We start from the raw sequence: 25474 nt of genomic DNA on the forward strand, positions 1-25474 counted from the left end.
GCCATAAGGTTTTCTTGACGAAAATTCTACTGACCTACGGTTTTTTTCATAATGAACTGCTCCAGCTATTTAACTTAAAGAACACAAATGTGTTTGGTTTGATTGGTTTAAGCTAAGGTTATTTAAGGACGACCTTTCGTGCGTGTGGTGAATGCGTATGTGTGTTTTAGTAGGCTGGCTCAAATTTGTCTTCAGCAGTTAATGACACAATAAGTAAATCACACTTGAAATATTTATATACAATATTGTTTTTAATTCAATTAAGGCCATCATTTAAAGTACCGACTTCTTTTTTTTATCGTTATTATTGAGAAGCAACTTAAATCTTCTACTTCCGGATTCACCGTTCCCCGTGTAAAAAGTGTTTAAATATTGCGGAATTACGCACTTGATGCGTAAATTGTAGGTAAGGGCCGAGTTTTACAAGGTATTAATTTCATCACTTTATAATTGTACTAGGGTGCTGATATTTGGCAATATAGTCCCTCTTGTTATACGCCCGACAAAAGACGGGACATATTATGTTATCATGTTGGCGACGGGCACATATGTGGTCCAGACCATAACTCCATTACTATTCCACCCAGACTCTCATACTTAACATAAATATACATCTTGATGGGCCAAAGTTTCTCATAGCAAAATCATGCCCCTTACCCCCGTATTTGTGGAGTTATTCGATTCCCATTACTAATATATGTACGTGTGTACTTATTTTGCTCCAAGTTTCATAAATAGACACAAGATTTCACTCTTGCTCTATACACATCAATTTCCCCAATATTTTAATAGCATACAAAAATATTAAGTAATCATATTCTGTTCTAACAACAGAAGCGTCAAAAAGAAAGGTTATCCGTCTGTCAAATGGATCAAATGAAGATTTTTCAGTCAAGTTATGGGGAAAAGAAGCAGATCTTGTCTTGCCATCTGCAGGATCAAATGTTATTATGACGCATGTCACAATAACAGAATTCAATGGGAACAAAGAGGCAAATAGTACTAATTGTACTCAAATCACGGTATGCATCTTGAAACTCTGTTCACTTAGCTATTCCATATAATTGATATGTGTTTGTGAGAATTGTGTCCATGCTTATTGCTACAATCTATCTCAAATTTATTTTCTATTTAAAAAAACCATAATATGTTGTTTTTAGCCATATTTGCCATGGATTTTAAAATCCTACTATACAAATATGTCACACATTCTTTATGTTGGTAATTACTCAAATCAGACACTAATTTCCAAAAACCATCACCTACTTCATAAATAAAGTGTAAACATGACACTACTGCTAATTATCATGATGGTACATGTACAGTGTAAAACAAAAACAAAAATTGGTTAATCAAGTCACATTGGTCCTAAATAAAGATTTACTTAAATTTTGCTTGAAACTTTTCGCCATGATTCCTGAGACAAACATCCATTCCGCTTTTTATACACATTCACCAACATGTTTCCGTTATTAGTCCCCTGCCTTTCGAAAAACGGAAGGGACTTTCAGTGCTTGACACAGCCGGTCGCCAGGTCGCCGATGGCGATCAAAACCTTAGTTGGGCCATGAAAAAATGCAATAATGATTAATTTACAAGCCCAAAATAAAATGTTTGGGCGAGTACTACGTTCGATGTTGCCATTGTAAATACGATTCGAAATCAGATTCCAACGAGTATTCGGATTTCATTGATTACGCGATTGTAAGACTCAAAGCCAAGTCCGTTGTACATAAGTGCACCAAAGCAGGTAAAGGGAGATAATGCTGACTGCGGATGTAAACCGCGCCGTGATTGGATAGAAGCTAATCATCTCAACCAATCGGAAAGCTGTTTGTAGAGCGGTATGCATTAGTCACGCTTAACAACGAGAAGCATGGCTGACGCTTGGGCTTTTTTGAAACGACCCTCGTCAACATCGACAGAGATAAAACCCGCTAAAACGGCCAAGTAAGTAAAGCTTGTTCATAATTTAGTTTTTATAGCGACAACTGGTTTTACTACGACGCATTTTGTATGTTGTCGTGTTGTAGTTTACCGACTGGGACACACCCACGACGTTGTTTACATTTTGTTGGATTTGCGTTCGTTTTGTCAAATGTACATATGTTAAAAAAGTTTAAGAATCCCAAAAATTATATAATAATCATAATTACTCCGACTTTCTCTCATCAATAATGACGGATTTATAGGTCGTCATGCTGTGAGTTTACTGACTGAAAAGTAATCACGAAGTTGTTTACAAGTGTATTTTGTTTGACTGTAAGTCTGTTAAATAAATTTATATCAAAAACATAATAATCAAGTCCAGTCTTTCATTGATCAATTAAAACAAAACAGACTTTATTTTATCATGGTCGTACTGTAATAAAGTACAAAAGCTGCTACCAGTGTGTTAGTGAAAAATGAAATCACTTTTAATTGAAGGTATGAACAAAATAGAGGTAAAAGAAAGCTGCAGGAGAGCTGGAAATGTGGGCGTCCATGGTTGTCACTAGACCATGCAGCTTACAACCTAAGTTGTAGGTGGTGTATCGATATACATCCGGACCAAGCCACCTCTTTTACATGGACAACTGGTAAACTGGAAACAGTGAAGCTTCATGAGAAAAGCAAGGCTCATGTAAAGAGTGTAGAGGTTGTTGCTGGGAGGACGAAGGCGGCTATAGGGGAGGAGACAATGGCAGTGAAGTCTCTACAATCATTGAATAAAGCTGTCATTGACAAGCTAACAATTCTCTTCCGTAATGCCCATGCATTGTGCCGCTCTGGTAGGCCATTCTCTGATTTTGTGTGGCTTACAAAATTGGACAAGGTAAAAGGACTTGATGTTGGCAACACATACCTAATGATAATAGAGCTAAAGAGTTCACAGATTTCATCGCCCGAGTTCAACTCAACAAAGTGAAGGACATCATCGAAGAGGCTAACTTTGTCTCAGTGATGTCGGATGGCAGCACAGATGCCAGTGTTACAGAAATAGAAATAATCTACATCAGAGTCTGCATTAAAGGCATTGTACAGGTGTGTATCAATTATCGGACATTATCAAAAAATGACAATCTTTTGATTTTAAGCTATACCATTGTATAAAATTAAAAACAATAGTACAAGTTTTCTCTGTAATGGTACATGATTAACAAAACTATCGGTTGATGTAAACAAAATGGTAACAATTTTGAATTGTGATGATTTGGTTTGGTTTATTTTGTTTAACGTCCTATTAACAGATAAGGTCATTTAAGGACGGCCTCCCATGCGTGCGACATGAATGCGTGTGGTGAGTGCGTATGAGTTTGAGGTAACATGTATGAACATATCAATTTTGAACATTCAAATTAGCTTCACACTTTTATGGAAAATACCTTAAACGAGTTTGAGTTTGAGGTAACATGTATGAACAGTATCAATTTTGAACATTCCAATTACCTTCACACTTTTACGGAAAATACCTTAAACGAGTTTGAGTTTGAGGTAGCATGTGTCAACAATATCAATTTTGAACATTCCAATTAGCTTCACACTTTTACGGAAAATACCTTAAACGAGTTGAGTTTGAGGTAACATGTGTCAACAATATCAATTTTGAACATTATATTTAGTTTCACACATTTATCCAAATCTTTTTTACCGAGTTTGTGTTTGAGGTAACCATTTCGCAACAATATCATTTTTGTTATATTCCAATTTGTTTCACATTATTAATAGGGGCCGCGGTGGCCGAGTGGTTAAGGTGTCCCGACACTTTAACACTAGCCCTCCACCTCTGGGTTGCGAGTTCGAAACCTACGTGGGGCAGTTGCCAGGTACTGACTGTAGGTCGGTGGTTTTTCTCCGGGTACTCCGGCTTTCCTCCACCTCCAAAACCTGGCACGTCCTTAAATGACCCTGGCTCTTGATAGGACGTTAAACAAAAACAAAAAACATTATTAATATAATACAATGATTTTTTTTGTTTGAGGGCGTCTCAAAATGTGACAAAAACTTATCGATATAACACGAGTCCTCCAGACTATGCATTTATCGATAACAATCAAACACAAATACACTTATGCAAGCTTGTGTTCGAGAGTTTCATAGTCTGGCAAAAATACACTTCATGAACAATATCATTTGTGAATAATAATAAAATACCCTCAATGAGTTTGTGTTTCAATTCCAAGTTGGTGTCTGAAGTGCCACAGTATGATCTTACCACAGTTACCATTTATCAGCAATGCCATCTTGAAATATTCCATTTGGTTCACGCATATTTTTTAAAATTCTGTTGAAACCTTTGTTTGTCTGTGCCATTGGTACAAACAGATTTGTTGTTTATCTGACCTTAATGGTCGTGATAATATATAGTCATTGTGCTTCATCTGTCGTCGTACACCATTCGTAATCTCTACCCTTTCAAGCTTTTCAAGTTCTACCAGTAGGACTGAATTTTCACCTGCCTAAAATGACGTCTTTTCACACTCCCAGTCTTTGTTTCTGAATTATGTCTTTTCGTTAATAAGCATTGCTGGACAAAAGAAGGTTCACTATATAGGGTCTGTTCTCACCTCTTAGTTACATTACTTCCTTTGTGCTATATCTTTAAAACTGTTGAGATTTCTGATGCATATCGTTATAAATATAGCCACTGGGGACTTTGCCCAACCCTAATGGCTTAGCTTATGGGTTATGTCTTATACAATTAATTCTATTTATGATATTGTCACGCTTCAAACGATAATGACAATATTGCTGTTATAAAGGACCCCGGTCGATTTCTACCAAACCCCACACCCCATCCCTATGGACTAAATAATATTATTGTAATTGTTGAGATCCATAATCTACAACAATATAAAGCATTGACACTCATCAAAAACATTAAACAAGATCTTGTCATTATGCACCCCCGGGTCCTACATCTTACATTTTGTACATTTTATGATTTTCTCTGCATCAAGCCAGGTGAGCGTTATTAGACTTGTTGTTTTTGTATATATGTTAAGTTCTTGCTGTGTGTTCTGTCAACATTTGTGACCATAAACTTTTTGACTAAGGTAAAATAGTCACATCCAGTCCGCACTTCCATTTCTGGAAAATACCCGATTTGGAAAGTTGCTGCTTTATGTGTTGAAACGATAACAAGCAGTAAGTCATTGTTATTTGAAATAAAACATAAAATTGATTTTTGTTCTTGATTGTTTTCTTTTTCCCCCACTCATCTTTTTGAACACTTCACTCAAAACCTAAAACACATGCACATCATTATATTGAACACATCCTGTACAGTGTATATCAGTTACTAACAGTAGCACACACAGTTGAAAGGTGAATACGCAGACCTATAAATATAATCTTTAAAGCGTTCTTTTAACTACCTAACCTCTTGATACCCATGACCCATAAATAGCAAATACAGATAAAACGTTCATATTATAGCACTAGTAAGGAACGTAAAGCTGATGAATTGTCTGAAATATTTAGGCCACCTGACTCAAAGTTTCAAAGTGTCCTATTCAAATCGCCTTTTGACCATCATGCTTCGGTAAAAATAAAACACTTTTGACTTCGTTTTTAAAACTGCTGAACCAAATTCATTGGAATTTGGCAGGAAACTACAAATAAAACCACTATATGTTAGGACTTATTTCAGAACAATAAGCTGATGATCAAATAGATATATTCAATACAAAGGATCTCTATCGTCACCAAAGGAGATTTGGTTTGGTTTGGTTTATTTTGTTTAACGTCCTATTAACAGCTAAGGTCATTTAAGGACGGCCTCCCGTTCGTGCGACATGCATGCGTGTGGTGAGTGCGTATGCGTGTTTTGGGAGGCTGCGGTATGTTCATGTTAAGTCTCCTTGTGATAAAACCAAACCAAGGTTATGTTCTCAGAGGAAGTATTGTGAGCAATACATTTGCTTGTTTAAATGTAGGTAGGATTTATATTTTTTCAGGAACTATGAGTAGTTTCATTTTAATTTCATGTATTATTGTTCTACAAAGTTGAAAGTTGAGCGATCCGCAATTACTAGATTTGTTGGCCGATGCCAAGGTACTAGAGGAGTTCCGGACCATGGAGGGGCCTCTGTGGCCTTCAGCAGGTATGGCATGCCCGGTGGAGTGTGGGTCCCAAGTGTATGGGAGGCTGGGGCCTACCTCACTCACTGGAGAGGTTTCACTCTCCGACCACCAGCCGCTGCTGTAGGAGAGTGCGGCACGTCAAACAGCACCATCGGGGCCAAGGGGAGGTGACACCAATGATAGTACCAAACAGGGAGTACCGGTCTCCACGAGATGTGTTACCCCCTACACCAAGGAACCTGAGGGAGCGAGCGTGCCAATAGGAGGTGGAGGCAATGGTCATATTTTTTGACATTTTATAAAACAAGCATTCTGCGAGTATTGCTAAACCAATACATGTCCCCTACCGGTGCCCCAAAGTTAAAACTTTAGCCAAATTTGAGTAAAAAAAAGTTTAGCCACAATTGAAATATGATCATTCAACTCTATTGGGGTGAATAAACAGTGTTTCCTGCCCATAAAAGATATTCGGGTATTCTTTTGGTATGTCTACTCTACAGAGTAAAAGAATCAAAAGTGAATTTAAATTGAAATGTGTAATAACAGCCTTGGATTGAAATATAAACATAATTCTGCATAGCACAGCATAGTAGTACACTGATTTTATTCGAAAAGAATCTCACATCAGTGAAGCATTCAATACAGAGAAAACAGTTAAGTCCATATTATGGAAAAAAAAATCAAAAAATGAAAATAATTTTCAACTGTACAAAAGTAATGCCACACACCCAAAGAACCTCTATGCAAAGAATCAGCATCCTAATACCATTATTAAGTGAATGGTGTGCCATTATAAAACTTTAACCAAAACTTAAACCTGAAGCATACAGAGAAAAAAGTTAAGTTCATAATATGGAAAAAATTTCAAACAATGAAAATAATATTTTCACTTTTAACCATACAAAAGTAATGCCACACATCCAAAGACCCTCTATGCAAAGAATCAGCATCCTTATACCATTATTAAGTAAATGGTGTGCCATTATAAAACTTTAACCGGAAGGACGGACTGACAGACAGACGGACGCAGGCAAACCTCTAGTCCCCCCGGTTTCACCGGTAGGGGACTAATAACCATTTACAGTCTAAAATATTTTAATGTACATATCCTGTTTCTAACGCGATAACTTTTGTTGTGGAACAGTACCGTGGATAAAAAATGGCGGGCATATGTAGTATTGGCGCCACGGCGCTGTCTGCCATCAGAGAGGAGACGGGGCCAATCGGCAATCAATCAGAGACGATCTGTACGATTTAACCGTACGGACGTTCACCCCCAGGCGTCCAAAAGGTAATATAGGCTACTTAAACTTAATGAAAGTTCAAGATATCCCTAAGATTCACTCCGACATGTACATGTTACACATAATGGATAGGTGATATCACTTAAAAATATTTTTTAAAGTGATATCACCTATTCGAATGGGTGATATCACTTATTTGAAAAATGAATTGGTGATACCACCTATTCGAATAGGTGATATTGTAACGCAGTTGCGTTCCGCTCGTTTATTTTTGGACTCATTCCGGAAAATTGTAACATCCGGTTACGCAAGATACCTGTGCTGCTGTGGGGTCAATCACTTTTCGTCCGGGTGTCAGCAGGGTAAGTGGTGTTGACTTTTAATCTGTGAAATTAATTAGATAACCGCCGCCCATCCTTTCCTAAATTTCATATTAATTTGTCTGCTGGATATTATTTGCCACTATCGTACATGTAGTTTAGCTTGAAGGGGAGGGGGGATTACTTAATTGGTATTATTCTGTATAAGGGATCCCTAAGTTTGTTATTTACTAATTATTGGGGCTCTATCAGAGATGACAAGGGTGGGTGCATTTCAGTCTGGGTATTATAGATTAGGTGTTTTTTTTTCTTAGCTGGGAGGTCACTGGTTTGGGGTTGTCCATTCGGTGGCTAGAGTTGATATGACCAACACTGAGAGGCAAACTCAGCCAAGACACTCCCTCCCCTAAATTGTTCGGGTGGGTTTTCTTTGGCACATAGGTTAGTGTAACCATTGCAGGAGCTCTGGTCCTTGTGGCTAGAGTTGATATGACCAACACAGGGTATGGGCGACTGCATGGTTATAGATAGGTTGGGTGGGTAATGGGTATAGTCTGCTACTGCGTCAACTCTGATCGGGCAAGATATTTAGTTCAAGGAGGAAGTTAACATTGTTGTAGAATGGTTTGGGAGTTCATTGTTGACATTCCGATGTCCATTTAATTTGGTTTGGTTTATTTTGTTTAACGTCCTATTAACAGCTAAGGTCATTTAAGGACGGCCTCCCGTGCGTGCGACATGCATGCGTGTGGTGAGTGTGTATGTGTGTTTTCGGAGGCTGCGGTATGTTCGTGTTAAGTCTCCTTGTGATAGGCCGGATCTTTTGCCGATTTAGAGTGCTACCTCACTGAAGCATACTGCCGAAGACACCCAGCAGCACACCCCACCCGGTCACATTATACTGACAACGGGCGAACCAGTCGTCCCACTCCTAATTTGCTAAGCGCTAAGCAGGAGCAGCAACTACCATTTTTAAAGAATGTCTATAGTGGTTAATTATATATAATGGGAGTGGCTTCCCCAAATTTAGTCAGGGTGGGCGGTTAAGTGCTGACATCGGACAAAAGTCCATGTTTTTTTCATTTTTGGGTTTTTATGTTTGTATTGTAGTGTGTATTGTGTTATTTTTTTGGTGTAATATTTAGTTATGGAGGTGAACTACAGCTAAATCCCTGCAAACTAACCGACCAGACATGCGGTAAGGCGAGGGATGGTTGTTGGAAACCTCGTTAGTAGATACGGGTGGTTAGAAAATGTTGTATTCTGACCGGACATGCCACGTGCTTGAGACTCGGGGTAGAACACATTTATTTCATACATATTTTCATTAGTGATTAAACGATGGTTGGCTTCTGATTTAGGCTAGATGTTTATAATTGTTAAAACTCTCACTGTGCCTCGCGGGTATTATTTTCGTACTTTATTTTTACACATGTTAATAAATTGTTGAACTTTATATGACGAGTCTATTTTCCTTCTCACCAGTTACTAAATATCGTTTATTACTTGATAATTCATATGTATTTGGAATCTGCAAGCGAAGACGGCAGTCGAACCCTGGGCAAAAAACTTGGTAGCAGTCCGACGTATGCGTGGCACCCCTGCGGTACACGTGCTGCGCGTTATGTAGTGAAAATCCAGGGAGAGTGATCTCCCCTGGTAGGAACTCGCTCCGTGCACGAGCTGGAGGTGCGCTCGTATGTAATCCCGCGAGGTGACGGAGAGCGCCCTCTTTATCCTAAACCACCAAGCAAACAAGACGCACTAAACGTGAGTACTCACTGTATTGTATGGTTTTGGGATACGGGAGCATTCATTAATCTTCTAGAGAAGGCTGGTGATACCCTACACCAGTTTTCTCTACACTGGTGTCAGAGTGTGTGAGAATTTCACGCCAAATTCTATTTTTTCAACATGTTTGTCCAACTGAGTGTCGTCCTGTTCGGGACAGCACGTGTCAGCGCCATTTTATTTTGACCTGCACATGTTGCCTACGGAGCGGAACAACACTCTGTCGGACTATTAGGGTTTTTTTTTCGTTCCAACAAACATTTTTTTTTTCCTCATGTTTTTGCTGGTACGCCTGATCGTGTGGGCCACCCATATCGGCGGCATACAAAGGCCGGGTGTACTACTATACAGTAACTTAGGTTTTTTTTAATTAGAAATTACTTTAGGTAGTTATTTTTATACGGCTACGCACCTGTGCTGTGGGCCGCCCATTATATTTTGGCGGCGTACGGAGGAGGTGTGTTATAATCGCACGTATGTTAGGTTAGCATAGTTAGTGTTAGGGAATTTATTTTTAGTCATAGGAAATTAGTGTTAAGTTAGTATTAGGATAGTGTAGATTAGATATAATTACATGTACTATTGGTGTTATTTTATATAAACACCACCCACACAGAGATGAACACATGTAAAAACTGTGTTGTTTATTTCCACACCACCCATTTTGCATATATAAACTGTGTTGTGTTGTTTATTTCTACACCACCAATTTTGCATATATAAACTGTGTTCTGTTGCTTATTTACACCACCCTGTGTCGTTTATCATCATACTTAAGGCTCCGGTGTCCCCTCGCCCCTACAGGCTAGATCTTCCCGAGTGGCAGTCTATGACTGCCACTTCCACCTCGACGGCTCTCCTAGCTCGGACGGGGGGCAGGTCTTTTGCCGAGTTGGAGAGAGCTGAAGATGAAGATGGAGGGGGGGAAGGCAGAGATCACCCTACTCAGGGGGTAGCTAACTACGCCTACCCGAGGGGTTGGTCTCTGATGAGGACGCAGGTCCAGGGAGATACCAGGATCGTGGTATCCGTGGGCCTGCACCCTCATCAGGTGGGGGAGGGCCAGCACCTTCTACCATTTCTAAGGTGTTTGGACAACTCGGCCTGCGGGGCGTTGGGGGAGGTCGGAATAGACCTCACCACCAACTGCACCTGCCGGCCGAGATGCAGAGATCCGGTCGCCTGCAGGAGGGGTCAAACAGAAGGTCAGGAGGTCGTTTTGACCACGGTCCTTCAAAGGGCAGTGGTCAAGGCCTCCCTACCGTTGGTCCTTGTTGGAGCTTGTGATACATTGGCACTGTCTCACAGGATCGGTGGAACAGGTGCAGGAATGGGAGAGGTACCTCCCAAACCTGTACCTGGGGGTGACGACTCTGTCCCTCAGGACCGAAGCCTCTCGCCGGGCCTTGAGGGAGCACGACTCCGGTAGACTGTTGCTGGAGTCAGATGCTCCCTATCTGGTACCTTCTGGGGGAGGGGCCCAACACTCCCTGGCTCCTGGGGCACGTGCTCTGGGAGTTGGCTGTTTTAAGGGGGGAGGACCCAGGCCAGCAGGCGGAGGTACTCAATACCAACGCCAGGAGGGTTTACTCTCTCCTGTAGAGCCGCCCCTCAGAAGGTTCTAGTAATTCCAGTATACATGCCAACTACGCCCCTACGGGGGACGTCTAGACCAACAGCCACTATAGGGTCTTATTATGGATTTTCTTGAACTTCAAAGTATCTCCCTTTACGAAGGGAGGGGGAAAGTTATAATGTTTTTTTTTTAAACTAATAATAGTAATAATATTACAGTATAATTACAGTAACGACATAAAATTATGGTAAATCAAGGGTAAATTAAGGTTGTTCAGGGAACCCCTGGGGTAACTCAGGCTGGGGCCTTCGGAACAACCTCAATAGTCTGTAATTAAGATAAAAAAAACAAATAAGCGTAGTTGTTCAAGGATCCCCTGGGGTAACTCGGGCTGGGGCCTTCGGAACAGCTCTCAAATCTCACCCTTAGAGTGAAAAATTATAGGTGTCCGCTCAAAGGGAGCCGGATTGATAGTTAGGGAATTTGGGAGTAAGAGTTCCCCGCCATCCGTCGTCTATATGGCAGTTATGTCTAGAACTGCCAATAAAGAAGAACGAAATACGTTAGAAAATAGACAATAGTTCCACTCTTTTTCTCATATACCCTAGGTAATATGATAGGGCTTAAAATAAATTATACCAATATAAAATTCCATGAAGGGAACGGTTCAAAATAAGTAACGTTCCCATTCATGGGTAAAACCAAAGTTTAGCTTAAGGGTCTCGTAACCCTTGTTCCTCGCGGGAGGTTCCTCGACCCGGACACACACAGGCTAACCTTGGACCCATGAGCATCCTGAACGACTCCTCTCCACCTGTTCGCCCTGAGGAACCAGCGTCCAGAAGGGGGCCTTCATAAAACGGGGAGGAGTTTTTTTCTCTACAGTTACAATATCACTGATTGAATAGGTGGGAATAAATAGTAAAACGTCGACTCATACATACCATTAAACGTTCATTCCATGCTGATAATGTTAACCAAGTTAGAATGAATTCCAATAGAAATAAAACAAATCCTAGTCTAAAATGTGATTTTCCTACATAAACTATAGTAAAGTTTACCCCCTTCCCAGGGGCAAACGCGAGACCCCAGGGTCATGAAATTGAAATTCAATTTTGGTAAAGCACCAAAGACCTTTCTTACTGTGAAAAGTAACTATGATTATAGCACATATGGAAGTTGAGAGGATTTTTGAAATTTGAGTCAATTTGACCCCCTTATTAGGCCGGGGGGGAGGGGGTGCATATAATTCACAATTTTTATCCCCACGATGATCTCCGTCACCTCAGCAACCTATACCGCCCAGTGATGATTTTAGTGATCCTATGGTGGCAGGATGCCGGTGCCAACATCTCAGGAAGTCTATAACCTTCCGTCCAAGCGCAGTACCAATCTCCCTAATCGATATGATCCCCGACTTCATTGTGTACAAGTGAACCAGCATCACAGCATCAGTGTAGTGTTTGTGTTCATAACTAAATAAACATTTATTTGATAAATGTGAAACTGACACGATTTTAACTAAGAGTACTAGAAGAACTTTAGTGAAAGTGACTATGAACACACTTGGTCATATAACAGAGTCGCCATTGATGTGTAGCCATGTTCTTTGTTTCAAATCAAATGATTTCGGCTGCTGGACAACAAGCTGAAGGGTTTACCAATTAATGTTCCGAACCGTCGTATTTACTTTATGGACAGAAGACAACTCGTACCAATTTCATTAAGACATCTCGGCCACAGTGAAGAAATATGACATTCCCCGACTTATCTGCACACTACGGATCCTACGGATTCTTTTGTCGGGTTATTATGAAAACCAATACTTAATATTGTACTTTAAAATGAATTAATGGTGTCCTGATATTGGAGGGTCTATCCACATCCACATGGCAGACTTCAACCTGAGTAAAGTATTGCATGGATAAGAATAGCACTGTTTCGTCTACTATAGCTAATTGCTAATATTGAAACTGTCGGTGATGAATGAATAATGCTACACTAGAACGAATATTCATACCCTGCCTACATTGCTCTCCGGCAGGGTATGAAGTCCCTCCCATTGCCGATAGTGTAGCAAGCCCTGATGTGATTTACATCGGGCAGTATTAGCAGTGGTAAAATTTTTCTCGGATAAAAAAAACCCATGTAAATTGATGATTCTAGTATCTATGATGAATATTCAAGCAACAAACCTGCACATTACTTCAAATGTTTGACAATAAATGGTAAAATCCAAAACGAGCAAGACACACGGAGATATCAGTTCAAACATACCGCCATCTTTGATACAAGTGTAAAGGTCAATTTCCTTATAAGGAAATCAAAATAAATTGATGCTAATTTGGTTTCCCGCGAGATTTCAACAGAAAAACAGATTCGGAGTAATATATCTCGGTAAGGAAGGTCAATTCATTCTGAAATTATTTAATTACGCAAAGTAAGATTCGCTTTCTTCACAAGAGTTACAAAAGAGTGGTTAAATATCTCTGATTATGTATTTATTTATCGTAGTAGCTTCATCCATGTATGGATCACGGGTTCAATATTTGGGTTAGAATCCTCGCGAGAGTTCTTCGAGAAGTATCATGGCGGATCACGGAGACAACTCCGAGCAGTATGATATCAGAATATGCGAATTAAAGATTTCTAGATTAGACGGTAGGCTAATACATTGCAAAATTGAATTAGAAATGTTTAATTATACGAACTATTACTCCAAAGTTAAACGATATCCGCTATTTGTAGCATTTTCGAGGTTCACTGTTTTGCTACATTACGAGCAATGGGAGGGAATCGTAGCTCTGACGACGACCATCTGTCAAAAATTATCCGTCCGTCGTCCAGAGCTACGTTATCGCAGCTAATGCTACACGTATTCGGTGTACCTAATGAGTGTCCAGGGACATTTTGCACGCCCAGGAATTCGTTATTGGAGATTTTTTGATTATTTTTTCTGTAACATACTTATGAGACCATTATCTAACACCGTGCAAAATTTCACTTCGATCAAATGATTTAATAATACGAAAATGCACCTCTAAAGTTGCAGTTCAGCGTGCACTCGGGTGTCGAGGGACATTTTGCACGCCCAGGAATTCGTTAATGAAGATTTTTTGATATTTTTTTCTGTAACATATTATAGTGAAACCACGTGTAGCGTCACCACATATAACATACATATACAATAATGGTCACTGACATATCACATAGTATGCTTACCAAGCAGCGCGGGCGCAGCACAAACAGCAATACAATATATATCACAATAGGTAGTATTCGGTGTACCTAATGAGTGACCAGGGAGTGTCCAGGGACATTTTGCACGCCCAGGAATTCGTTATTGGAGATTTTTTGATTATTTTTTCTGTAACATACTTATGAGACCATTATCTAACTAACACCGTGCAAAATTTCACTTCGATCAAATGATTTAATAATACGAAAATGCACCTCTAAAGTTGCAGTTCAGCGTGCACTCGGGTGTCGAGGGACATTTTGCACGCCCAGGAATTCGTTAATGAAGATTTTTTGATATTTTTTTCTGTAACATATTATAGTGAAACCACGTGTAGCGTCACCACATATAACATACATATACAATAATGGTCACTGACATATCACATAGTATGCTTACCAAGCAGCGCGGGCGCAGCACAAACAGCAATACAATATATATCACAATAGGTAGAACTTCAAACACAGTGTTCACAGGTTGGCGTTGATCTCAAGACTGGCTTGACTCGCGCGCTCTCACCGGAAGCTCGAAGACACCCGAGACTTCCCGAATGCCCACGGCATTCCGGCAAGGAGGACAATTACTGTTGGCTCAGTCCTGTTTCACCACAATATTAATGACATCATTGTATAACACCATGCAAAATTTCACTTCGATCAAATGATTTTATAATACGGAAATGCACCACTAAATGTGCATTATAGCGTGCATTTGAGTGTCCAGGGCGTATTTTACACGCCCAGGAAGCCGTTAATGAAGATTTTTAGATTATTTTTTCTGTAACATACAGATTATACCTTTATCTAATATCATGCAAAATTTCACTTCGATCAGACGAGTGCATAATACTAAATTTTACCATTAAATCTTACGAAGTTACGATGAAGTTGCCCTGTATTACGGCTGCGGTTGGCACATGAGTCTCCAGGGAGGTTTTTACACGTCCAGGAAGCCGTTAATGAAGATTTTTTGATTATTTTTTCTGTAACATACAGATTATACCTTTATCTAATATCATGCAAAATTTCACTTCGATCAGACGAGTGCATAATACTAAATTTTACCATTAAATCTGACGAAGTTACGATGAAGTTGCCCTGTATTACGGCTGCGGTTGGCACATGAGTCTCCAGGGAGGTTTTTACACGTCCAGGAAGCCGTTAATGAAGATTTTTTGATTATTTTTTCTGTAACATACAGATTATACCTTTATCTAATATCATGCAAAATTTCACTTCGATCAAACGAGTGCATAATACTAAATTTTCTTATTAAATCTTACGAAGTTACGATGAAGTTGCCCTGTATTACGGCTGCGGTTGGCACATGAGTCTCCAGGGAGGTTTTTACACGTCCAGGAAGCCGTTAATGAAGATTTTTTTGATTATTTTTTCTGTAACATACACATTATACCTTTATCTAATAACATGCAAAATTTCACTTCGATCAAACGAGTGCATAATACTAAATTTTACTATTAAATCTTACGAAGTTACGATGAAGTTGCCCGTATTACGGCTGCGGTTGGCACATGAGTGTCCAGGGAGGTTTTTACACGCCCAGGAAGCCGTTAATGAAGATTTTTTGATTATTTTTTCTGTAACATACAGATTATACCTTTATCTAATATCATGCAAAATTTCACTTCGATCAAACGAGTGCATAATACTAAATTTTACTATTAAATCTTACGAAGTTACGATGAAGTTGCCCTGTATTACGGCTGCGGTTGGCACATGAGTGTCCAGGGAGGTTTTTACACGCCGAAGAAGCCGTTAATGAAGATTTTTTGATTATTAACACCATGCAAAATTTCACTTCGATCGGACGAGTGTATATTATTGTATTTTGTTACTGAATCCAGCCTTCGGTGATCACTTCATTGTCCAGGCCATTTTATATCTACCTGTGATCTGACAAAGTAATCCCGTAGCGCCGCCCACCTGCGGTGTGACCGGTTATTGTATTGGTTTACATAACAACTTGACATGTCCCTGTTAATTGATATATAACATATTGCAACCCGGAATAAAATACAAATAAAAACTTACTATTTCATCAGTTACGATTATTCCTTCAGTTACAGTTTCAGTTCAGTAATTTGAACGTTTAAACTAAAAAAATGGAGTGAAGGTATATGTCAAGGTCTCAAAAGAAACTTTGGGGTAGGACAATGTACTTGTGAGCAAACAAAATAAACCAAACCAAACTTGTGAGCCTCCTTTCAAACTTTTCCTTTTCCAAAAAAAAAAAAAAAAAAATGAACTGCTAGACATGCATGGACTACTGCAGTCAACAGGAAAAAGCCCAAAGCTCTAAAAAATTGGAATCCATCTAAAGAATCGAGGATATGTTCGAAACATTTTATCGACATTGAACCAACCGATGCTAACCCTCACCCTACCAAATACCTTGGTGGAGGGAAACTTGTTAACTCAAGAAAGCCACCAGTAAGTACATCGTGAACCAGTTAAATATAACAAAAAGAAACCACAAACTTCGGAGGCTTTTGCAACTACGAACAACATTAAAGATAATAGTCAGCAGTCCAGTAACACTTACATGATTGATCATAGTTAAATTTGGTTTGGTTTGGTTTGGTTTATTTTGTTTAACGTCCTATTAACAGCTAAGGTCATTTAAGGACGGCCTCCCGTGTGTGCGACATGTATGCGTGTGGTAACTGCGTATTTGTGTTTTGGGAGGCTGCGGTATGTTCGTGTTAAAGTTTCCTTGTGATAGGCCGGAACTTTTGCCGATTTAGAGTGCTACCTCACTGATGCATACTGCCGAAGACACCCAGCAGCACACCCCACCCGGTCACATTATACTGACAACGGGCGAACCAGTCGTCCCACTCCAAATATGCTGAGCGCTAAACAGCAACTACCATTTTTTAAAGACTCTGGTATATGTCTCGGCTAGGGGACAGAACCCAAAGCCTTCCTCACAGCGGCGAACGCTCAACTAAAGGCCAAAAGTGAGGCATTGTCAAGGGAGACATTAGGAAGAAGAAAGTTGTTCAGAAAGAAGAGAAAAGATAAGATCCCAATTTAGTCGCCTCTTACGATTATGCAATGGGGGCAGCAGGTACAATTCTTACGCACTACCTGCAGGGCAAGGAAAAGAACATTTTAATACATAGCGAAGAAATAAAATTGTGAAACTGCAAAAAGAACTTGTTACAATCAAACTCTGAATCATCAACCATGAATAATAAGACCATGTTCATATCATCAGACAAAATTAAAGTTAGATTTTATACAGGGATTCCAACTCTTGACTCTTTACAAAAATACAATCGACAAGAGTCATTGAATCACATTTGCAAAAAATAATTAATAAATGTATACATATTCTGGTTTCAGACATATCAGGAAGTTTTGCTGTTACGCAAGAGTCATCGTCCCTGATTACCGGACAGGCCCACTCCGAGTTCAGCGAAAATCCTTCATTTGTGTGTTTTTATACATTATTAGGTGAAATCATCTAAGAATCTCCCATTACAAGAAAGAGTGTTCAAATACTATTCTACTCATACTTAAAGCAAAAATCAGAAACATACTCCGTAATTCAAACAATTTATGAAGCGCCCTAGGAGACCGTACTACAGACAGTAGCCATAGAAGCACAACAGCAAACGGAATTCCCAATAATTAGTCCTCTATGCCATACAATTCTGAGAAGTCCTTGTAATGGCCCTAATCTCCTGCAAAAGAGAAGGTATTTCTATATTGACATTCAAATATTATAATATTAAAGATAGAATAAAGTCTGACAAACTTTTATCTTGTATTTCCTTCTCTGACCTTCTGTTTTGAGGCGAAATAATGCAGCACGTAGGATGTTACAAGCCCTATCATCAACAAAAGAGTTGGACATACCAAGTTTGTCTTCGAGAACTTGAACAAACTTTAAAATAACTTCCTTTTCAGAGCATCATGCCAAAAATTATCACTTAAAATTTCAAAAAGCAATATATCACAACCATTTTTTGAGAAATGTGATGCAAAAATTCAAAATGAAACAATTAAACATTCAAAAAGTTTAAGACAACATGTTCTAACCAGTAACCATTTGATCAAATTCAAAAATTATAGGTTACAGGATATTCTCATTTAACAGTCTGGCGATGTTTTCTTTGTTTCCTGGACACTTCACAAAGGAGAATGTTAACACTTACCCTCTTCGCATGAAGTGGTCCTCGATATGACCAGGAAATAACATTAAATCCACCAACGGTTGTTTCTCCCTAAGAGAGAAACGCACAGTTTCTGTTTTTACATGGTAGTGATCACACAAAGTGTTCACTACTCTGTTATCCCATGAACTACCAAGTAAACCACAGAAATCTTGCACAGAGTGTATGATATACACTGTTGTATTTTTGGTAAACCTTACCGGCATCAAATTTTTTTTTTATATTTTGTAGATCCTCATCTGAATGTACTTTAATGCGTATTGTCACTGCGTATTGACCACTGTTTGTTTTATGCCCACCAGTTAGGTTTTCGTTGATGTTTATTGCCAGTTCTTTTAGTATCCCATCGCTATTTGGTGCATGGCGCGTGTGCACAACATCTCCCCGCTGAACATATTCGTCGAATTTCCTGTCCCATCCTGAATTCTCATCAAATATAAACTCTGTAGTAGGCCTTGGGTCTGGTTCACTTTGTTAAATTATCGAAGGAAAAAACTCATTACAATTTGCTCCCCAATTAAAGTCCAATCCAAAAAACCCAGCTTTCAATCACTTCTTCAATCCACAGTAACGAAACATCTTCACTCAAAACCAAAAACAAGTACCAACCTTTGGCATCCGAATATCAAATTTTCTAGAAGAATTAAACATATCTTTAGACAACATGGCCAAGTATTCAGTGCCGGATATACCACCATGGCTTGTTAAAACACCTGACATTAATTTCACGCTACATGAGCGGGCAAAGGCCAGTGCATTACCCGAAAAACACAAATCCTCCTTTCGGGAGTGCATTGCGGGTTTCCCTACTCATGCACAGATCTACACTGATGGCTTAAAAGATGGTGAGAAGGTTGCAGCAGCCTGCTGCACTACTCACCACTGTTCTTCCATTCGACTACAAGATGGCGCCTCGATATTCTCTGCGGAGGCGTGTGCCATCGGTTTAGCCCTCGACCATATCGATGAACTCCGCATTGAACAGGCCGTCATCTGTTCCGATTCACTATCAGTCCTTCAAAGTTTACGAACCCAAGAACACCTTAATACAAAACCTTTCCTCCCGGGTATCTCGAACTTCCGATAAATGTAAACTTGTTTTTCTGTGGATCCCGAGCCATGTTGGCATCAAGGGAAATGAAAAAGTTGATAAAGCTGCCAAAATGGCATTAAACCTAGATCAAACAAACATTAAGCTGCCATATTCAGATATAAAGCCAATCATTCACTCAGCCATTCGACACCAATGGCAACAACGATGGTGCACAGAGACAACAAATAAACTTTTTAAACTGCAACCGAAACTTAAGCCAAGTCTAAGTCTGCCCAGTCGGAGAGATCGCAGAGAGGAAATTGTCCTCTCTCGCCTCCGAACTGGACATACCTACATCAAACAAGTGCATCTACTGAAAAGGGGAGATCCGCCTATATGCCACACATGCGACTCCCCTTTCACAGTGGAGCATTTTTTAATTACTTGCGCAGACTTTAAACATGTCCGGGATAAACATTTCGATGTTCCCGACATGAAAAATTTAACTCAAAATTGATCATGATCATTCAACAATACCTCATGCGTTCTTATCGTTCCAAACCATTCATCATAGTTTGAATTTTCATCATTCGTTATCACTTTTAACATGAATTTTACTGAATCTTAGTTTTATTCCTCGATACCTTTTAAAGGCATTTTGCTTGTTGATCATCTTTTTAAATAAACAAATCTCTGTTTTATCTGTCCACCTTTATTTTATGAAGTGACCGCTCCATCTTAGAAATAGCTAAACCGACTGGCCCTAAATGACCATAGTTGTCGATGGGCCGTTAAACTCAAACAAACAAAGGTTCACTTTGGTTATCTGAATTGAAAGGTAAATATACATGTATCTGCTTGAAACAAATATGTTTTCATCGTTAAATATTCTTGGAATTTAAGAAAAATCGCAACTTTCAGCCATCTGACAATATTTATAAAATCACATATGGTCCCATGTTAATTGTCTGTGAACTTAGTTTTGGTTGACGAAAATTTGCCGTTAAAATTATTTATGCTCAGCTGCTTGTTTTACCACACTGCGCTTTCAGTCAAACTGCAAGCTTGTCCAATAGTCACAAAGAACAGAAACACTTTGATAGATTGAAATGGCCGTTTATTAAAACGACATGAAATATTTAATTACATAACCTTATGTAATGAAAATTAACATTACATAACACGGTTTATCCTAATCATGATAACTTTCTATATATGACTATTGTAGGTGAGGGGGAAAATCAGCCACCATGCAGTGTCATGTCAGTGACCCATGGGTCAGTGACATTACAAATGCATCCCCCACCCGAAGCAGTCTGACTGAAAACTGATTAACACAGGAATAACTTTGTAATACAATTATTTACATATATAACTTTAACTACATGAGAAGGGCAGAGCTGAAGCATCCCAAATTCCCTTCAAGAAATGCACATTGTTCAAAATTGTGTCTCATGAACTGAACAGTTTCGTATGAATGGCATAAGCCATCCCAAATATCATTGCTTACACTGAAGTGTCACTAGTAAGCTTACTATATGCGGTTATTCCAAATACGCCCATTGGCTCCTAAGGGCAGAAGTGCATCACCCCATGCCCATATGATTGTACGTCCAACGAATATCATGGAAATGTTAAGGAAGAACCGCACTGACCCAAATGTAACTTTCTGGTGTATACTGACCACAGTAATACCCCGTGTATAAAATAATGAAAAAAGGAGCAGAGGTGCATCACCCCAAGACCCTTATTTCCACTTTGCAGTCTAGCTAGTTAATACACTTTTTCACTCATAATCAGCTCATGATCAATTTCACTGCGTGTTAAATGACGCCAACAATAGAATGGTTCTAATGTAATAAACACAACTAACATTAAATAGTTTGTATTAAGTTATGTAAAATGGGAGGCAGGCAAATCAAACCATTATTGTTCAATGTTAACCTAGTGTGAAGATGCCATGCATCCAACTCACTCGCAATCACAATCACAAGCACTTAACATAAATGCAATTAAATATTAATATTTAATTGTTTATTTAATTCACTCTATCTTAACATCAATTTATAATTTTGAAAAGCACTTGCTTTCAAACATCAAAATATCCAAAATCGAAACACGTGTTTTTTATTCCAATTTTATATTATCTCGTCAACAGTAGGTGATTTATAAAATACCATTTCTGAAGCAAGGGTGTTAAAAGACCAGTTTGAAATATCTACGTTATAAGCTTAGCTTTGCTGAAATTACACTTATGTGCAGTGGCAGCTGCGTTTGTAGCAAAAAAGATGCCGCATGCACATTTGTAAAATGTTGGTCCACTATTTGTCGCCATGTTGCTTTGAGCTTGATTACGTCACTGTGCCGACTGTTCCTCCTTTCTCGCGGGAACAGACTCGACAGGTCCTGGACAGTGTTCTGTTACGTTCGATTGCTGTGCAATGTATACAGGTTGTCTAGAACAGCGAATCGAATACACCCTATGTCTAAATAAATACTGAGCACTGGTTTGTTGATCAGAGTTGTTCCTAGATCACATATCTTTGTTGTAATGTCATCTACTGTAAGGTGCGGTTTGGGGACGAAAATTGGTCTGACCAGAATTAACGTTCTGACTTTCCTTTACCTCGTTATGTAGTGAAGGCATTCTATGATTATATGAGCCAAATTGACCTTGAAGATCCAGGCTGTGCCCCCGCAAGCAAGATATCTTGGAATGCGGTCCTCTACATTGTAAGCATTTGTGAGCATATCCGCAACCTGCCCTTTGCATGAAACCTTGAAGTTGAACTAGCAACAGTATTTCTAGTTTGTGATGAGTTATCTCCAGACTTAGACATGCCTGTTAACCACAAATCCCCGTCAACTACAGCCCATGACCTATCGGGCTGACCAGCTTGACGAACACGGAGCTGCTCATCGTAAATTTCCCATTCCATTTCCCTTGAAGGATTTAACTGCCAACCTAACAATAGACATGTATTTTAGTATTTCCTGACCCCTATCATGTCTCAGGGTAAAAATTGCACTGAATATTATAAATGCGTCTGTCCATGCTTCAATTGTGTCAATTTGTAATACGCACACATATGTGGAGAGCCGAAGGCTTATGTTTCGTCAATCAGGTATAGCTGGCAGCTGAGGAATCCTCCTATTATCAATAACCTATTATTGACATAATCTGTTTTTAAGTTATTTAAATAGACACTGCCCTGCAGGTAGTACGTAAGAATTGTACCTGCTGCCCCCATTGCATGATCGTAAGAGGCGACTAAATTTGGGATCTTATCTTTTCTCTTTCTGAACAACTTACTTCTTCCTAATGTCTCCCTTGACAATGCCTCACTTTTGGCCTTTAGTTGAGCGTTCGCCCCTGTGAGGAAGGCTTTGGGTTCTGTCCCCTGGCCGAGACATACCAGAGTCTTTAAAAATGGTAGTTGCTACTTCTGCTTAGCGCTCAGCATATTGGGAGTGGGACGACTGGTTGGCCCGTTGTCAGTTTAATGTGACCGGGTGGGGTGTGCTGCTGGGTGTCTTCGGCAGTATGCTTCAGTGAGGTAGCACTATAAATCGGCAAAAGTTCCGGCCTATCACAAGGAGACTTAACACGAACATACCGCAGCCTCCCGAAAACACACATACACACTCACCACACGCATGCATGTCGCACGCACGGGAGGCCGTCCTTAAATGACCTTAGCTGTTAATAGGACGTTAAACAAAATAAACCAAACCAAATTAAATGGACATCGGAATGTCAACAATGAACTCGCTTGCTGATCGCAATAATCTGTCGTTGTTTTCCTTCACTGTTAGGAAATCGGTCAAAAAAGATATTTTGTAGCTTTCTGCAAGGTGCTTCGCATATCGCCGACATCAAACATAATTGTATCTAGTTCATCTGTTAAGCCCAGGCACAATTGAGTAATGAATGTCAGGACAAAATTTCCAGTCACGTGTCTGAACTGGACAATGGTGCACAATGAGATAAGTAGCTTATTCAAACATCTGCCCTTTGACAGATTCTGCTCATAGTCTACTGTACAACGTATACCCTGTACAAAAGACCTGTCCTGGTTGAAATTTTTCAGTATTTCAATCTCATAGTATCTATATAGGGTAATTGCATGGAAATCGAGAATCTCAATTTCCATATACTCCATCTCGCTATCAAACCAAACCAAATTCGCTTCTTGAGCTCACCGTGGTGGCCGCGTGATTAAGGTGTCCCAACACTTCAACACAAGCCCTTCACCTCTGGGTTGCGAGTTCGAAACCTACGTGGGGCAGTTGCCAGGTACTGACCGTAGGCCGGTGGTTTTTCTCCGGGTACTCCGGCCTAACTGGGTGCAGTTTAACTGACTGAAAAGCTTTATATTCTTCATACCTAAATGTACCGTCCGCTGTAGAAATATATGTAGCTGAGAAAGCGGATTTTAATGAATCCCTGAATATCTGTCACTGTCTGATAATGTGCAATACCACGTGTATGCGGGACCGGAAAAATGAAGCGAAATGCCTCCATTTTTTATCATTTTAAACAAAACCTTGAAGTTGCATCAATACACCTGCTGTGCAGGTAGGGCGTACGAATTACCTGGTTCCCCCATGGCATGATATCGTAAGAGGCGACTAAATTTGGGATCTTATCTTTTCTCTTCTTTCTGAACAACTTCCTTCTTGCTAACGTCTCCCTTGACACTGCCTCACTTTTGGTCTTTAGTTGAGAGTTCGCCGCTGAGGAAGGCTTTGGGTTCTGTCCCCTGGCCGAGACATACCAGAGTCTTTAAAAATGGAAGTTGCTACTCTGCTTAGCGCTCACCATATTAGGAGTGGGACGACTGGTTCGCCCGTTGTCAGTATAATGTGACCGGATGGGGTGTGCTGCTGGGTGTCTTAGGCAGTACGCTTCATTGAGGTAGCGCTATAAATCGGCAAAAGTTCAGGCCTATCACAAGGAGACTTAACACGAACATACTGCAGCCACTCAACACGAAGATACCGCAGCCACTCAACACACGAATGCATGTCGCACGCACGGGAGGCCGTCCTTAGAAGTTAATAGGACGGTAAACAAAATAAACCAAACCAAGCCTTAGTCAGTACCCTGTTCAGTAGTGATGTCCCGCGTGTTGTATTGTCGATTGTGACGTTGAAACAGTTCTCCAAATGCAACTTTGCCTTATCCAATTGTCTTCAGCTCGTAGTGTTTCTAGATACCCACTCTCTCGGCTCCGTACCGGGCACACATATCCTACTCATTCGTTCTTTTTATAACGAGAAGATCCACCAATATGTCATGCATGTGATGCTCAATTCACAGTGGGTCATTTTTAATAGAATGTTCCGATTTCAAGCACATTCGTGATAAATGCTTTCGAGTCCCGGATATGAAAACCCTGTTCAGTTCCGTGGAAAAGAAATCGATCTATTTTATAGACTTTGATGTCTTTTACGTTACTCTCGTAGAAGTTCTATTGATATCATAAAATTTACATAATATATATTTTACTATTTTTAACCAACTTTTTTTATCATAATGATCTACATATACAATACGAATGCTTTTAAAAATGACAAATTTTATCTGATTTTAACGTTAGAAATAAACCCAAAAAAACCGATAGTATATTTTTTGGCCCTAAATGACCCTATTATCGATGGGCCGTAAAACATAAACAAACAAACCCATTCTCCCCTAGGTAGATATAACTCGGTATTCGGAAAACGCCGTTGGACGAAACGATATCAAAAGGTTTAGTAATTTAAGTTCACCGGTACTAATTGCATAAAAGGAGAAGTCTGGTAGTTGAATATCTGTCTGCCATCTGTTGAGAGGGAGACTGATAACGCTGGCTGATGACGCATGCATTGTCTTCATTGTCAGGCAGGTAGTGGCGCATACTGGAATGTGTTGATCACTGAAGTTCAACAATCAGTCGACAGATCAACATGACATCACAGGCGGTGAAGCGATAGTTGATGAGAGCTACAGTTGAGTGTAG

This window comes from Pecten maximus, chromosome 17, assembly GCF_902652985.1.
Source record: "Pecten maximus chromosome 17, xPecMax1.1, whole genome shotgun sequence".
NCBI lineage: Eukaryota > Metazoa > Mollusca > Bivalvia > Pectinida > Pectinidae > Pecten > Pecten maximus.